Genomic DNA, 6,000 nt, shown 5'->3' with positions numbered 1-6,000 from the left:
TGCAAAATCCAAAAGTGAGACTCCTCCTCCATTCCTGTCCCCGAAGCCAAAGCCTCCATGCACATCATCATAACCTCCCGAAATAGGCCCGATGTGCCCATTGAAATCACCTCCCACGAATAACTTCTCAGTAGGCGGTATGCCTCCCACTAATTCGTCCAAATCCTCCCAAAAACGCCTCTTCTCCTCCTCGCCTAAGCCCGCTTGCGGCGCATAAGCACTAATAATGTTCAAAGTGAGTCCTTCAACGACCACTTTAATCGACATCATCCTATCAGTGGCTCTCCTAACCTCTACCACCTGGTCTCTTAAATCACTATCTACTAAAATGCCCACCCCATTTCTATACTTCGACCTACCAGAGAACCACAGCTTATACCCGTCTACCTCTTTAGCTTTAGGACCTACCCATTTAGTCTCTTGGACACAAGCTATATTAATCTTCCTCTTCTTAAGAATCTTAACTAGCTCTATGGACTTTCCCGTTAACGTCCCAATGTTCCAAGACCCTACTCTCAACCTAGAGGCTCCTTGAACTACAATACCAGTATTTTAATTTTAAAATTTTGTAATTAAGACTTTATAATTCTGTCGTACCATATTTTACATTAAATGTCGTGACTCAAGCAATATATTTCTAATTATTTATTACTATCAAGAAACAGAGTCGTGCGCGTTCATCAAATTTACGGGTTGAAAAGTACTTAAATGATATTGCAAAATAATCAACTCCGATCCTATATCATTTTTGAATCAAAGTAATTACCAAAAATAAGGTAGAGTTGATAAATTGTTACCTACACGAAAATAGAATGACAACGAAGTGAAAATAGGATAGCAGATCCCCGTCCATGACAAACGAGCATTAGTTTAATTTCTTTATCACCCAAAAAAGAAAACAACTAAAGAGAAGTTCTCATTGATTCTAGTAAGGCAAGGGGTGGCATCTTCAAGTTTTCAAAGATGGTAGTATTAATGTGGACTAAACGTCAATAAAAAATATTAAAGGCTCGTAATAATAATATGATACAAAATAATTATATTAGTAATGAATATACAAGACAACAACGTCTCTACCTCGCACAAGGTAGGAGTAAGATCTGCGTACATTCCACCCTCCTCAAATCCAACTTATGGGATTACACTGCGTATGTTTGCTATTGTTGTTGTGATAAACATTTCTTTCAAAGTTTGCAAATTTTACAGTCCATAATTGCATTACTCTGTTAATTAGTACCAATTTTCGAGTATATATGGTTCTCCTAAAATTTCAGTAGTTAATTGAGGGAAGTACGTAGATAAAATCTATTTTTGATTGTTGGTACATTATACTATATAAATTGTGACTTTTTCGTTCAAAGAACTTTCATTTACTTAATTACAATGAGATTTTTTTTTTTTTTTTTTTGATGAATGACAGCAAGATTAAACTCAACACATTTCTCTATTGATATCATGTTGAGTTATGTAATCATCTCATTTAGACATTTAAGGCCAAATCCATCGATAGCCTTTTGTGGTCGTCAAGATTTTTCACTTAGACATCTCAACTAAATCATGTTCCATTTAGACACTTGAGATATGGCCCAACTCTACCATTTAGATACTTTTCCCGGACTTGACAAGTGCGTGATTTTCACATAAAACAGGCATGTGGGAAGCGTAAAAAAACATATTTTTTATTTTTTTAATTCTTTTTATTTACTCCTCCTTTTTCATCTTTATTCTTTCTCTCTTTCTTTTTCATCTTTATTCTTTCTCTCTTTCTTCTCCACTTAATATTCTACCATTAACAAACCTTCCACCATTGCTATATTGCTCCACCAGAAAAAATGAAGACCGCCACCATTCTGTGAGAACATTATATTAAATCAAAATAAAAAATGAGTTTCAAGTTTAAAAACAAATCATTCAAAAAAGGAAAAAAAATCACCCACCCCTTTTTCGTCTTTTTCTCCGGCGATCCCCCACCTCATCTTCTTCCCCATCGACCCCTCTCCCTTTTTGAAAATTTCAGCCTAAAAAAAAAAAAAAGAATTCATCCATGCCATTTGGACCGAAAAAAATACCTGAGTGTTCGAGCAATCAGAGAGGAGTAGAAGCGTACTACAACAACTTACTTTTTAATATACTGAACTTACGATGTGTTAATAGCTAATGCAGTAGTGATGTAATAGTGATATAGTACATATATGAACAGCAAGCTGTGATGTAGCTTTGCTGGGGCCTTGAAGATTAATAAAATGATTATTTAGCCCACCCCCACTCCCCCGCCCCCCAAAAAAAAAAAAAAAAAATAGCAGATCTGAAAATTTCAGCGTAAAAAACAAATCTAAAAATTTCAACCTAAAAAAGAAAACAGATCTTAAAATTAAAAAAAGTTCACCGAATTTTTTTCGTCAAAAGCTATTCATTTTCTGGCGAAAAGTATGTGGAGTTTGTTTAGAAAATATTTTCGGACCCAAATGGGACATGTAATCAATTAATTGGCTACTTTATCATGTCATCGGCGAGTGTGTTACACTCTCTTTACATATTTGACTGAGTCGGCGAAAAGTGTCTAAATGACGCAGTCGGACATCATTTCAGATGTCGAAATGAATCAAGATTTAATTGAGGTGTTCAAGTGAAAATTTTTAACGACCACAAAAGGTTGTCGATGGATTTGGCCAACATTTAATTTGTACCAAAGACTAGACATGTTTATTTAGCTAATTATTTCTCATCACATGCGTCCTGACTCTTTTACTTCTTGAGTCAAAGCATGATATTGAGATGTGGGTCGGTAGTGGTGAGAGATTCAAACTCAAGACCTCTACCTGCTACGTTATACCCCGTTGATTTATCAGATCATCTAATTTAATAACTTTAGTTGTTAAGCTTTTTATTTATCTAATAATTATCTATAACATTTTACCTGGTCTATACCTCAGAACACGGGCGGATTTAGAGAGTAAGGAGGATCTTGTTCACCCGAATACTCTTAGCAAAAAATTACAGTATATATAGGGTAGATTTTTTGTGTTTATTGATATTTGGCACAAATATCATGTTTTGTGTCGTATTACAACTTCTTCTTATGACTTTTATCGCTTAATTCATGACGTAACCGTCGTATTTGAACTTATTACATTTTCATGTGTATAGGTACGATGACGACAAATGATGGAAAATGCGCTTGAAGTGATTGGAATTCGTAGCATACGTCGGTTGGCTGAGGTGACGAGTCGATGACCGCAAAGGACGAACAAAGAAGAAAAAAAGAAGAGTTAACCACTGAAGGAACCTCGCTTTCCTTCCGCATCGCGGAAGGATCGCGAGAAGCTTCAGAACTTCAGGCTATCGATCCGCATCGCGTGAAGAAAGCAGAACAACCAAACTCAGACATCAGGTTGCGCGATCGATCCGCATCGCGGGCAAAAGGCGAGAAGCTGCAGATCATTGCGCGATCCGTCCGCGATGCGGAAGGAAAGCGGGACTCTGCGGATGTTTTCCCGATTAGACTAGGATTTGGATTCCTTATTTATTATTTTTACCCTAGCCCATATATAGACGTTTTTATAGCTGAGAACGGTATTCTGGGATTATTAAAGGATTTGTAAGCCACCGTTCTCCTTTTTCTCTCTCTAGGTTATTTTATTTTTCATCTTTTTCAACCCTAGTTTATTCATGGCTTCTATTGTCTATGATCGAACCATGAGTAGCTAAATCTCCTAGTTCTAGGGTTGTGGCGAAAGACTTGAAAGTTGATTTGATGACGATTATTATCTATTGATTTTCCATATTGTGGGTTGCTTATTTATTCTTGGTTTTAATTGTTTGATTATCTGGCCAATAGTTAGACACTATCTGTGGTGCGTGAATTGAACTTGAGAAAGGGAATTCACGTACGTAATAAGAATAAATAGAGTTTGTTCGATTTAATCGTTTCGCTAATGAGGATAGAGATATACCCTTTAGCCCTACTTAGTTGAAAACGGAGAAATAAACGTGTTCTTGTTACCTCTGATGACCATAGAGATATAGGCGTTATGGTAACATCTACAAGCTTGTGAGTAGTTCGAGAGAATATCATAAAGCATAATTAACCCGTTAACTAGTAACCCAGGAAATAAAATAGGTGGAATTGTCTGAAGATCAACTGGATTGTCGAAAGCCATAACCCTAGATCTTTCTCTCATCTAATAATTCTTACAGTCCTTGTCAACATAGTCCCAGTCATAAAAACACCCATCATAAATTGTTTACTTTTCAAGTTTTAGTTTAGTACAATAAACAATCTTGGTTTTCACTTTCTTGAATAGTTTCATTCGAATTTGAATTAGTTTAACAGTAGAATCTAAGTCTCTGTGGGATCGATATCTGGACTTAACAGTCTATATTACTTGTACGACCACGTATACTTGCGTGTGCGTTTGGGAGCAACAAGTTTTTGGCGCCGCTGCCGGGGACTTAGAAAAATTTACTGTTTTTCTAATTTGAGTTTGTTTTTTTTCTATTCAAGTCTTTACTTTTCTTCGTTGTTCTACTTGTGATTCTTCAGGCTTCTCTGGTTTATGCCAAGCACTAGAAGTTCAGGACAACCGTTAATTGATCTTGATCCAGAAATTGAGAGAACTTTCCGACGACAGAGACAAATGGCTAACGAAGTAGCAAGACTTGCTCTTGAACAGGCAGAAAGGGATAGAGCAAGAAACGCAGATGAACAGGGAAACCAAGCAGCTGCCAGGGCACAAGAACAACGAATTCTGTTATCCAGTTATGCTAGGCCAAGTCTGGCGACCATTGCTAAAGTTATTGTTAGGCCTGACATTGCTGGAAATTTCGAGCTAAAAGAAGGAACAGTGCGGCTGGTGCAACATACGTGCCAGTATATGGGTAAATCTAGTGAAGACCCGCATAAGCACTTGATGCAGTTCGTGGAGTTGAGCGAGAATTTCCAATATAGAGATGTTCCCGATGATTATGTGAAACTGTCCTTATTTCCGTTCTCACTTATTGGCGAAGCGAGGGAATGGTTGACCAATCTACCTGCAGGTTCTATCACTTCTTGGGAAATATTATCAAATAAATTTATCGACAGGTTCTTCTCACCCAAGAAGACAAAGGAGCTGCGAGGAAGAATTGCAAATTTCACCCAGAGAGACTCTGAATCTCTACCACACGCTTGGGAAAGATATAAAGGCTATCTGCGAGATTGCCCCCATCACATGCAGCCAAAGGAGATCATTGGCAACTATTTCGTAGAGGGTCTTAACCACGAATCAAGGGCCCTGCTGAATGCTTCGGCTCAAGGTCAGATATTAAACAAAACATATGAAGAGATGGAAGATCTCCTTGAGATGATGTCTGAGGGTCATCATGAGTATAACGAGACTAGCAGGGCGTTACCACAAAAGGCTGCTGGAGTTCTTAAAGTTGATGATGTTGCAGCCATTCGGGCTGATATAGGTACTCTTACTAATGTGATGTTGAGGGTGTTTCCTCAAGCTCAGCAGATTCAACCAGTTCAGCACATTCAGCAGGCAGCATGTGTAGGTTGCGGTGAACCTCATGATTATAACAACTGTCCCTTGAATCCAGAGTTTGTCTATTTTGTGGGGCAGCAGAATCGCGGCATTGGCAATCGGGGGAACTATTATGGGAATAATTTCAACACTCCATTTGGAAAGCAAGATTTCCACAAACCGAACAATTATCAACAACCTCAAGCACAACCAGCTAGCAATTTAGAGGAAATGATGAAGCGAGCGGAACCAAAGCATAGCAGAGGCAGAACTTATTCCTGCTAAGCGAGCGGAACCAAAGCAGACAGTCGCAGAGCATCAGGTAGAAGAAGTGGTGCGACCACCCCCTCCCTTCCCACAACGACTTCAGAAACAGAAAGCGGATTCGGCTTGCAGGAAATTTCTTGAACTCTTAAAACAGGTACATATCAACATACCTTTAGTGGAGCTTCTGCAAGAAGTCCCAAAATATGCAAAATATATTAAAGATGTG

This window comes from Lycium barbarum, chromosome 9 (assembly GCF_019175385.1).
Source record: "Lycium barbarum isolate Lr01 chromosome 9, ASM1917538v2, whole genome shotgun sequence".
In the NCBI taxonomy this organism is placed as follows: domain Eukaryota; kingdom Viridiplantae; phylum Streptophyta; class Magnoliopsida; order Solanales; family Solanaceae; genus Lycium; species Lycium barbarum.
Note: the sequence above shows the minus strand (reverse complement) of the source record.